This window comes from Triturus cristatus, chromosome 10 (assembly GCF_964204655.1).
Source record: "Triturus cristatus chromosome 10, aTriCri1.1, whole genome shotgun sequence".
Taxonomy (NCBI): Eukaryota; Metazoa; Chordata; class Amphibia; order Caudata; family Salamandridae; genus Triturus; species Triturus cristatus.
In genome coordinates this window covers 1,157,877,240-1,157,889,417 of record NC_140593.1, presented here as the reverse complement: position 1 = coordinate 1,157,889,417, position 12,178 = coordinate 1,157,877,240, and the positions used below count along the sequence as shown (strand labels likewise).

Below are 12,178 nucleotides of genomic sequence, written 5' to 3'. Positions count from 1 at the left end.
ATGATTAAAGGAGTCATTAAGCATGCCCCTGAAGTATTTAAAGATCCCGTCCGTACCAGGGTTCTTAACCTGAGAATAGAAAAGAAATATAGGCCTGCCCCTGAAGATCCTACTTACATCAAAGAACAGTTGCCTTTGGATTCTTTAGTCGTTTCCAATGCTAGAAAACGCGCCAACTCCCAGACGTCCGGGGATGTGCCACCCCCGGAAAAAGAATCCAAATTGCTAGAAGCTTCTCTCAAAAGGGTAGAGGCACAAGCAGCTAATCACGGGCGTATTGCCAACACCCAAGCACTTCTGGCACGATATGACAGGGCACATTGTGACCAGCTAGAAAATCTATTACAGCATCTGCCTGACCAGTATAAAACCCAGGCAAATGATCTTATCCAAGAGGGCAAGCTAATTTCTAATGCATCAATTAAATGTGCACTTGATGCAGCAGACACTGCCTCTAGATCAATTAACACCAGTGTACTCCTTAGACGACATGCCTGGCTACGCATTTCAGGCTTTAAGCAAGAGGTCCAGACTACCATACTCAGTCAGCCATTCAACCAAGAACAGCTTTTTGGCCCGGCTGTAGACACTGCCCTTGAAAAAATGAAAAAGGACACCGAGACTGCTAAGTCCATGGGGGCGTTACAGTCTCAACAAACGCGTGGCTCCTTTTGGCGCTCCTTCTACAGAGGAGCCTCCAAAAACATGGGCGCAGACACCTCATCTACATTCAAAGCCACTACACAAACATCCCCCAGTAGAGGATATTTTAGAGGCGGATACAGAGGGAACAGCAACAAAGGAAGAGGTCGAGGTAATAACAACACTCGCACCTCCCCCGCAACAAAACAGTAACTTTCCTCCGCTCCCGCCAGACCATTCCAATCCAGTCGGGGGCAGACTAACACAGTTCCTACCTATCTGGAATTCCATTACAACAGAGGTAGGTAAGACAAATTATCTAGTATAGTTACTGCCTGGAACATACAGCTACCCCCCCACACATACCACCCAAACAGCGCCAAATGTCCGCAGACCATCTTCCGCTCCTCAAACAAGAGGTTCTCTCACTGCTTCGAAAGCACGCAATAGAACCAGTTCCCCATGAACATCAGGGAACAGGGGTCTACTCACTGTACTTCCTAATCCCCCAAAAGGACGGGACTCTCGAACCAATACTCGACCTCAGACCCCTAAATCTGTATATACACTCAGATCATTTCCATATGATCACTCTTCAACAAGTGCTCCCACTGCTGCAACAAGGCGATTTCCTTGCCACACTAGATCTCAAAGACGCCTACTTCCACATTCCCATACATCCTTCTGACAGGAAGTACCTAAGGTTTGTGGTGGACGAACAACACTACCAGTTCAGTCCTTCCATTCGGAGTGACCACCGCACCCAGAGTATTCACAAAATGTCTTGCGGTAGTAGCAGCACATCTCAGAAGACAACAAATTCATGTCTTCCATATCTAGATGACTGGCTAATAAAAGCTAAATCATTCGACCAATGTGTTCTACACACTCACCAAACCATCCAAATGTTACACAACTTGGGGTTCACGATCAACTACCCCAAGTCTCATCTCCAGCCCTCGCATATACACCAGTATCTAGGAGCAACAATAAACACCTCCACAGCGCTAGCATATCCCAGTCCAGCCAGGATATCCAGTATACAAACTCTTATCACAAAATTTCTAAATCAACACTCTCTTCCAGCCAGTGTTCATGCAACTCATAGGCATGATAGCATCTTGCATCTTCATTGTGCCTTATGCAAGACTTCAGATGCGTCCCTTATAGGAATGTCTAGCGCATCAGTGGAACCAGGCTCAAGGACAACTTATAGATCTGGTGTTGGTGGACAGTCGCACACATCGCTCTCTACAGTGGTGGAACATAACAAACTGGTCCAAAGGGCGGCCGTTCCTCGAGCCTCTTCCACAGATAGTGCTGACAACAGATGCATCACTCACAGTATGAGGAGCCCATCTCCTCGGACACACAGCTTAGGGCAAATGAACCACTCAACAGAAAGTGCTCCATGTCAATCACCTAGAACGACTAGCAATATTCATGGCACTAAAATCCTTCCAACTATGTGTACAGAACAAGGCTGTCCTCATCCGGACGGACAACATGACGGCCATGTATTACACACAAAAACAAGGAGGCACACATTCTCTGCAGCTGTCCCAGCTCGCACAGAACATTTGGAGATGGGCCATTCCTCAGAACATATACCTACTTGCAGAACACCTTCCAGGAGTTCACAATCAGTTTGCCGATCTGTTAGGTCGACAGACACAACAGATTCACAAATGGGAACTACATTCCCGAGTTCTACTACCCTTTTTCCAAAAATGGGTCTAACCAGACATAGATCTGTTTGCCACACACAAAAACGCAAAATGCCCAACCTTCGCTGCCAGGTTTCCGCACCCTCAGTCAAAAGGCAATGTGATATGGATGAACTGGTCAGGCAGATTTGCGTACGCTTTTCCGCCTCTCCCACTCATTCCACTAGTGGTACGCAAGCTCAGGCAGCAATCTCTCAAACTGATCCTAGTAGCTCCCACATGGGCACGCCAACCTTGGTTCACAACACTAATGGAACTCTCAATAGTACCACACCAAAAACTACGTCTCTCCCCGTCCTTAATAACCCAGAACCATGGAGAGATCAGACATCCAGATCCAGGTCAACTGAATCTGGCGATCTGGCTCCTGAAGTCCTAAAGTTCGGTTACCTTAACCTTCCACCAGACTGCATGAACATTATCAAAGAAGCCAGAAGACCTACAACTCGAGCTTGCTATGCTGCTAAATGGAAAAGATTTGCCATTTACTGCACTAACAATAATATTCACCCACTGGATGCCTCCATCCAGAACATTATTTGCTACTTACATTTACAAAGATGTAATTTAGCATACTCATCTATACGTCTGCATCTAGCAGCACTCGCAGCTTACTTACAAAATCGACAACACTTGTCACTTTTTAGAGTCCCTGCGATCAAAGCCTTCATAGATGGACTTAAAATAATTATTCCTCCCAGATTACCACCCTCTCCGGTGTGGAATCTAAACATTGTTCTTACTAGGCTTATAGGACCCCCATTTGAACCTCTACATAAATGCGAACTACAGTTCCTCACATGGAAAGTAGCTTTCCTTATTGCAATAACATCGCTTAGAAGAGTAAGTGAAATGCAGGCTTTAACCATACAAGAACCATTCTTACAACTACATCGTAATAAAGTGGTTCTTAGAACAAATCCAAAATTCCTTCCAAAAGTAATATCTCCTTTTCATCTTAACCAGTCGTGGAGTTACCAGTGTTCTTTCCAAACCCAGACTCAGTGGCGGAGAGAGCTCTTCACACCTTAGATGTTAAAAGAGCCCTTCTTTATTACATTGACAGAACTAAATCTTTCTGCAAAACAAAACAATTGTTTGTAGCTTTCTCTCCACCACATAAGGGTAACCCCATCTCCAAATCTGGGATTGCTAGATGGATAGTTAAATGTATCCAAATAAGTTACCAAAAAGCTAATCGCACATTAACAGTTCCCCCTAGAGCACATTCCACATGCAAACTAGGGGCTTACACAGCATTCTTAGGGAACATTCCCTTAGAGGACATTTGTAAGGCAGCCACAGGGTCTACAACACACACCTTCACTAAACACTATTGTGTTTATGTACAAGCAAAACAACAAGCTTCTGTGAGCCAAGCTGTCCTTAAAACTTTATTTCAAACCACTGCAACCAATACAGGTGACCACCGCTAGGGGAAATACTGCTGTATAGTCTATGCTAGTGTGTGATCTGCAGCTCATATGCCTCAAACGGAATATGCTACTTACCAGTATGCATCTGTTCTTGGCATGTAGAGCTGCAGATCCACACATGCCCATCCACCTCCCCGGGACCTGTATCTGTTCTAGTTCTATCTTACTTAGATATACACACATGGACATCTCTTTTTCTTCTACTAACTCCATCATTTCCCAACATGGCGAAAAACAATCTAACGATGGAGTTGATGCTCATGCGCACTATCGTCCAAGGGAGGAGTCACCTATCTCGTGACTACAAAGACTTCTTCCAAGACAAGAACAAGGTGCAAGCATCCGAGCCCAACACCAGATGGCGATCTACTATGCTAGTGTGTGGATCTGCAGCTCTACATGCCAAGAGCAGATGCATATTCCTTAAACCTAGATTTATTATCCAATGTATTAATAAATGTCATGTCACTATTAGTATTATCATTCCTTCAAAGGTTTTATTTTTTATATGTACTTTATATGCTTGGATTACTTCATGCGCAGTGTGACCTTTGCTATAGTACATCAAGCAAATCATCCTAAAGAAAAAAACTCCTGTTAGAAGGAGCAGTGGTTCTGAGTATTGTGTTAATCTTCTGCACTTTTGAGCACAGACTTTAGGATAATGTCCAGTTTGAAGAGAACTATATGGTCTGTTTAAATTGCTAATACTATGTTCAAGGCATATGAGCTGCAGGTCACACACTTAGCATTAGATCGCCATCTGGTGTTGGACTCAGATGCTTGCACCTTGTTGTTGTCTTGGAAGAAGTCTTTGTTGTCACGAGATAGGTGACTCCTCCTTTGGACGATAGTGCGCATGGGCATCAACTCCATCCTTAGGTTGTTTTATTCCGCCATTGGGTTCGGATGCAACTTTTGCGCTCCGGTTCGAAACTTAACTTTCAAACTTTTTCGACGCACAAAACTTTCTCAAACTCTTCGGATTGACTTCAAACATCGAAATCTTCGACGCGCCTTTCACCGCTTCGATTCCAGTCATAGACACGGGCCGCTGTGCCTATCGACGCCGTAAGGCCTACGGCTCATGGAAAGGACGCCGTTCAAATAATGCCCCCAGTGTGGAGTGAAGTTTCCACACAGTGACCATCACAAGGTCTGCAACCTGTGCCTCTCGCCAGAACACGACGAATCCAGCTGCCCAGCCTGCGCCTCTTTTAGTTCAAAAAAGACTATCCGAGATCGTCGGGCTCGACGACACATCATGGCACAGAGATCAGCTCCGGAACCAGAGGACATCTTCGATGAGGGTCCGAATGTCCCAGAAGAAGATTTCGAAGATCTGCAAATCGTGTCAGAGGCAGAAGACTCGGACGACCTCATCACTCGTGATCAACAAGTGAGTACTACTGCACCCGCACCAACCCCACCACCAAAACAGAAGCCACTGGTCAAGACTTTGCCTGTTGGCCCCAGTCGCCACCGAAAACACACTTCAGAAGCCCCGCCCGAAGAAAAAAGACAAGCCTTCCGGTAGCTCGAGACCGAGCAAACCACATATAATAGTCCCACCGGCACCTTCGGCACTGAAACCAAAAGAACACTCTGCTCCGAAATCTGCTCCCACTCCTTCCACGCCGAAAAACAAATTGGCCCCGAACACCTCGAGGCCCATAGATAAACCGGCTTCGAATACTTCTAAGCCTAAGGATCACACCTCGGCTCTGAAACCAAATCTTCTGAAACCAAAAACAAGCCTAAGGATTCTACCACGCCTCCTAAGGCCAAAGAGCAAAAAACTCAACAGCCCCGCTCAGAACCAAAAAAATCTGCATCGAAAGCGCTTGTCAAGGAAGAGGAACTTTTTCATTCGGATCCTGTCGATCCCAGACAGAAAAAAATCTACATTAACCTTAAAACAGGACATGTCACAGCTGTCCCATGCAAGAAGAGGAAGTTAGACACAGCACACGCCCCTCCAGTGCCTGTCAAGAAGAAGGACTCTGCTACATCACCTATGCCTCCTTCTTCTCTTGTACTTCCTTCTAACCCCCTTCCTCTCCCTAAACCCGTTACACCACCTCTGCCTGTAACTTCTCCACCACATACACCACCACCAGACGATGATGATGACCTAGGGGTGGGGGAGACCCCAAGGATCTGTTTGCGGATCCAGACAACCCACAGCAGGACGATTGGAATTACTCTGACCCAATAGATCTACCAGACCTCACAACCCCTCAACCATACCCAACAAAACCATCTCCCCCAGACGATAACATTGGTTTTGGATAATAGATCAATAGGGCTGCTGTTTTTCACGGTGTGACAATGCACTCAGACACAGCAGATGAGGATTTCCTTTTAGATACATTTGAACAGTCCCAAAAAACTGTACAAATATTTCCAATGATTAAGGGGGTCATTAGACATGCCCCTGAAGTATTCAAAGGTACCGTACGAGCCAGGATTCTTAGTCCTAGGATTGATAAAAATATAGACCTGCGCCTGACGACCCTGCGTACATCAAAGGACAGCTGCCTTTGGATTCACTAGTGGTTTCCAACGCTAGGAAGCGCGCCAATTCACAAACCTCCGGGGACGCACCCCCCCCCGGATAAAGAATCCAAATTACCAGACGCATCTGGCAAAAGAGTAGCTGCGCAGGCGGCCAATCAATGGCGCATAGCCAACACTCGAGCACTGCTGGCTAGATACGATAGGGCCCACTATGACCAGCTGGAAGTCCTATTACAGCATTTGCCTGACCAATATAAAACTCAGGCAAACGATCTAATCCAAGAGGGCAAACTAATAACAAATGCCTCAATTAAATGTGCCCTTGATGCAGCAGACACTGCCTCTATACGGCCATTAATACCAGTGTACTGCTCAGATGACATGCCTGGCTACGCATTTCAGGCTTTAAACAAGAGGTCTAGACAACCATACTAAACCAGCCGTTCAATCGAGAACAACTTTTTAGACCTGCTGAAGACACTGCACTTGAAAAGATAAAAAAAGACAGAGACTGCTAAGTCCATGGGAGCGTTAGTCTCCGCAAACACGTGGCTCCTTTCGTCGCTCCTTTTATAGAGGAGCCTCCAGGAACATGGGCGCAGATACCTCATCTTCTTTTAAAAACACTCCCCAAACATCCCCCAATAGAGGATATTTTAGAGAAGGATACAGAGGGAATAACAAAAAAGTGAGAGGCTGAGGTAACAACACTCGCACTCCCCCTGCTGCTAAACAGTGACGTCCCTCCACTCCCCCAGACCATTCCACTCCAGTCGGGTGAAGATTATCACAGTTCCTGCCTGTCTGGGAATCCATCACAACAGAGAGGTTGGTAAGACAAATTATCCAATATGGTTACTGCCTGGAACTTACAGCTACCCCCTCAAACATACCACCCAAGCAACGTCCAATGTCCATAGAACATCTTACACTTTTAAAACGAAGTTCTCTCGCTGGTTCAAAAGCAGGCCATAGAGCCAGTCCCCTTACTACATCAGGAAACAGGGGTTTACTCCCTGTATTTCCTAATCCCTAAAAAGGACTGGACCCTAAGGCCAATACTCGACCTCAGACCCCTCAATCTGTACATACACTCAGATCATTTATGCTACCAAAAGACTAAACGCACATTGACAATTCCCCCTAGAGCGCATTCCACCCGCAAACTAGGGGCTTCCATGGCTTTCTTAGGGAACATTCCCCTAGAAGAAATTTGTAAGGCAGCGAAATGGTCTACCACACACACCTTCACTAAACACTATTGTGTTGACGGGTAAGCCAAGCAACAAGCTTTTGTAGGCCAAGCTGTTCTTAACTCTTTCATACTACTGCAACCGATACAGGTGACCACCGCTAGGGGAGACACTGCTGTACAGTCTATGCTTAGTGTGTGATCTGCAGCTCATATGCCTCGAACGGAAAATGCTACTTACCAGTATGAATCTGTTCTTGGCATGTAGAGCTGCAGATCCACACACGCCCACCTACCTCCCCGGGACCTGTGTCTGTTCCAGTTCCATCTTACTTAGATATACACACATGGACATCTCTTTCTTTTCTACTAACTCCATCATTTCCCATCATGGCGAAAAACAATCTAAGGATGGAGTCGATGCCCATGCGCACTATCGTCCAAAGGAGGAGTCACCTATCTCGTGACTACAGAGACTTCTTCCAAGACAACAACAAGGTGCAAGCATCCGAGCCCAACACCAGATGGCGATCTAATGCTAAGTGTGTTGATCTGCAGCTCTACTTGCCAAGAACAGATGCATACTGGTAAGTAGCATTTTCCTTCTTCATTGAGCTCCATTAGAACTGAGCTGGTGCGGTATCCTAGTGGAGGGATATCATTTCACCCAATCACATCTGCCCTATTGTTCAGGAGCCTGGGAATACTTTGATGTTACTGAGTGTGGAACAGTACCTATTAAAACCAAAGTGGTCCACAGGGTACGGGGGTGACGACAAATGCTGCATGACCACTGTCCAATCACCTTCTATGCCATGGAGAGCTTGGAATGGTCCCCTGTCTACCAATGGCCTCTCCTCAAAGCAGATGGTAAATGGGAGCAGAAAAAGATAGACCATTATGCGTCCCCGAATAGTGATCTTCGTGGGAATTTTGATTCATTAAAACTCTGGGTGAGCATGTTATTACTCTTTCGAGGCAAAATAACTCATAATAGCTGGCCTGGTAATGTTACGGCCGGCCACTCTTCATCTCCGCTCTTAAAGCACGTTGACTTGTAATTGGTCCCTAATGTTGATGTAAAAAGAGAATGACACTGCAGGCCCTGGACTTTATAATCTGATTCATATCGCAGGACCAAAATAAAAATGTTAAGATGAAAAATCTAAATCCAGTATTTGTAAAGCGCACAGCTACCTGTAGGCATCCCGGCGCTGGGGGCCATCGGGAAGATTAAGCAAACTATTGCCCAGAGTCACATGGTGCTGGGCTGACCTGCCGCCAATGCCGGGGATCGAACTGTGATCCCCAGCGTCCAGCGTCAGTCTCCCAGGCCGCTGCACCACACCTCTTCCTCAAAAGAGGAATGAAAAGCATAAATACAAAAATATTAACTTTATAGAGGGACAAAACTGCCCATCACCAATTGTCTTTTTGTGCAAAACATCGGATTTGCAAAAAGTCAGTGCACAATTTGCAACCAATTTTTGCAAATCAAATGTTAGTACATCTGGCCCCAGATTCTTTGAGTCATATAAAAAGAAACCTCTGAGGACCATTGTTTTAAAATACATGTAATCAGAAGTGTTATTTTTCAAGATTAAACTGTAAAGTGTGCATGTAGTTTTCATGTTAACTCAGTTTATTAATGGCTGTGGTTTCCTTTTTCACTAATTTAGATCTGCTATTCATCAAGGTGCAGTGGCGATACAAGTAAATCCTGCATATTTAAGGCCCATTACCCATGGATGACCTACCTGGATCCTAAGTACAGTCACCGAGACAACAACGATCAAATGTGTGCACCAAATGAGAATGGTGAATGCACCTGGCAGCCAAAAGAACCCTTGCTCTCAACCTCTTCCACTTCAGAGCTGAAGACAACAGAATAACATAGATCATAGAATGTCTTTGCAGATAACATGCTAATCAAAAACTCTGGAATGAGGTAGAAAAGCTCCAACCTACTTTAATCACATGCAACTAAAGCCACCTCAAACATGGAAATCAAATTTAAATTTCACATATCAGTTCAGAGGTGTTCCGGTTCATAAACAGTTTATGAAAAGAAAAAGCTGAGCTTCTGGGAATATATAATATGGCGAATTGCAGAGGATTGTTTAGTAAAAACTCATCCATTCACTTGCTTCTACTATCTTAACAGCCTTTATCCGCAACCTCCAACCTGAATGCCAACACATAGTAATGTCTAGTGCTTGAAATGGAAATACCGAAACATCAGTACTCCCTGTCCCTGAGTGCCTGTTAGTTACTCAGAAGTGTTGGTACTCTCCACTTAACAGTATTGTACCGCTACTGAGAAGTGCCAGTACCATCCCTTTTAAATTAAAGACGTTCAGGCACTCAGTGAGTGGCATGCCTGTCCATTTATGGCACTGGCAATGTCACCAAGTGGATTGACACTGCATTCCAGCAAAGAGAAGTCTGAACAGATACTTTAGACTAGTGGAGATGTAGCATGGTCAAATATTGTGAAATACCTTTATTAAGATATCAAATGCTGTGGGCTGAGATTGTCATTAATACTGGAGCAGTGATGAACTGGCCAAAAATATCTTTATTAGTTTCTGGTAAAAACCAACCGAAACATGATAAGCACATATTTGATGAGATAAGCAAATGGCGACTATAGAGCGCTATGCACTAGATGAAGAAATCTGAAAACTGATTCAAAGGAACTAATTAGATCACAGGTTGTGAGCAATGCAGGTCATCAAAGACAGGTACATATTGAAATGATTCAAAGTAATTTGATAGCAGATCTTTAGTCACAGTGGTGAGATTAGTCTCCAGGACCAGCTTTTTTCTATCTGTCATATGTGTATTGACTGACATTCATTGAATAACCTTAACTTTAATCATCTATATACATATATTTTCTCATTCTTTCCCTTCGTTTCCACTGGTTGAACGGAGATTTATCACAAGTCTTTCAACTTTCCTTTTTATCTTAACTTAATACAACTCGAACCTTGTTACCCGCTTTCATTTTCCATACATCGTTACTCACAGGCAAGCAGGTAGGTACATGTCGGCCCCTTCTCCTTAGAATATACTCTCCAAAATTCCTCTTGAAGATGGTCAGGCAATAACCAGGATATAACAATGACAAACATCCTTAATCTTGTAGTAAATCACAAATATATGATATACCATTGTTATATGGCATCATGTGGCCCTAGATACATTGTCGACATTGCTAAGTTAGCTTGAGTTTGCTTGCCCCATGCTGCTGCTTTTGCACATGAAACTGCTTGCAATTGTTTTCGCGACACTTTGCCTCTGCCCTTTACATGATAACAGATTGTTTTGCACAGGCTTAGCCTTTCTCTCGAGTACTGTCTGCACATAATGTACAAGGTCAAACAATGTCTCTTGTTATTCTGGTCAGTCCCTGTTGCATAGACATAACATATTATGAACAGCTGCATTAGGACAGACTTGTGCTTTGATATAGCGTGGTTCTATGTTTTTACTACACTTGATGAAAGCAGTTCCATGGAGCTGAGCTCTGCTGTTCCTATGATGTAAACCTTGCGGTTAGGCTTTCAGGTAGGGGTTCTGCTAACAATGCCTAGAGATCTTCTGTTAAATAAAATAACTTCTTTCTACCAGGGGGAGGGAGATTATGCATAGATATTTAGCCTTTTTCAGTCTTTATAAAATGACGACTCATGTGTTTTATGGTATTGTGACAATGCCTGATATTATCTCTCTGCATGTTGCTGTTAATCGTGGTTCGCATACTGTTCTATGAATCACTACAGTCAAAATAAAAGTTTTGAACATATTTAGTGACTGATATTTTTATTGTGGACTGGTATGAGTGAGCGAAAGAGTGTCTTGCTCCCGCAACTCTGAGGTGAGTCGGGAATGCTTGTGTTCTGCATTGTCTAAACATTCGTAGCTTCTTGATATTTGTAGGAGACCGAATTAGACACTATTCCTAGTCGGTTGGGATTTTGGGTACTAATGTGGTAGGTGGTACACCCCTATTCACTGAGTTCATGTTTTCTTGTGCATAGTTCAGTGTATGAGCAGAATCCCCGCAACACCATATATTCTCGTTCATCACACTACCACTTCTTTTAACTTTTCCCTTAGCCTTTTTGTTCAACCACTGAAATGTACACATTTTTAGGCCTCGCGCCAGGCGATGCAGTGCGCAGCACTCCTCGCGCAGCGAGAGTCCTTTTGTCCGGGGTTTCAAAACGGAGTCTGGAATCGCACACGCTCGTGCGTTCGGGTTTCCTTTTGGCTTACGCGATTGGCCTTTGCGTGCGCGTTTTTCATGAAGGCGGGCGCATTGCTCCGCCCATGGCCTATTGGTGTCTATTACGCGCACCAAAGGCCATGTGGTTACAATTATCATGCCCAGACACAGGCGCCATAATTGAACGCATTTTTCGCTGTGGCGCGCGCGCACCACTCGCTGGCGTGTTTATTTTTTTTACAATAGCGATCGCTTTCGCAATCGCTTTCAATGCCGCTTGTTTTTCAAAGTCACAGGTCCTGCTTTTCAAGCCAGCTATCCTTCAAGGACTGTAGTTTTACTTTATCTTATAGGCCTTTACTTTATCTTATACGCATTTGCGGGCACGTCTCAAGAATGTTTGTTTGCTAATAGGCCAGATTGCTCA

General features: G+C 44.5%; 1 protein-coding gene across 5 annotated transcripts in view; it reads left to right on the top strand.

The window, feature by feature from the left end:
* The window catches only part of LOC146796812 (metalloproteinase inhibitor 3-like), a 234,557-nt gene extending 223,229 nt beyond the window's left edge, over positions 1-11,328 (top strand). For all 5 annotated transcript variants that reach the window (XM_085629535.1, XM_085629537.1, XM_085629536.1 and 2 more), the window contains one exon: positions 9,197-11,328. The gene's annotated coding sequence lies outside the window, so the exon portion shown is untranslated. The remainder of the gene's footprint in view (positions 1-9,196) is intronic.
* The last annotated feature ends 850 nt before the right edge of the window (positions 11,329-12,178 follow it).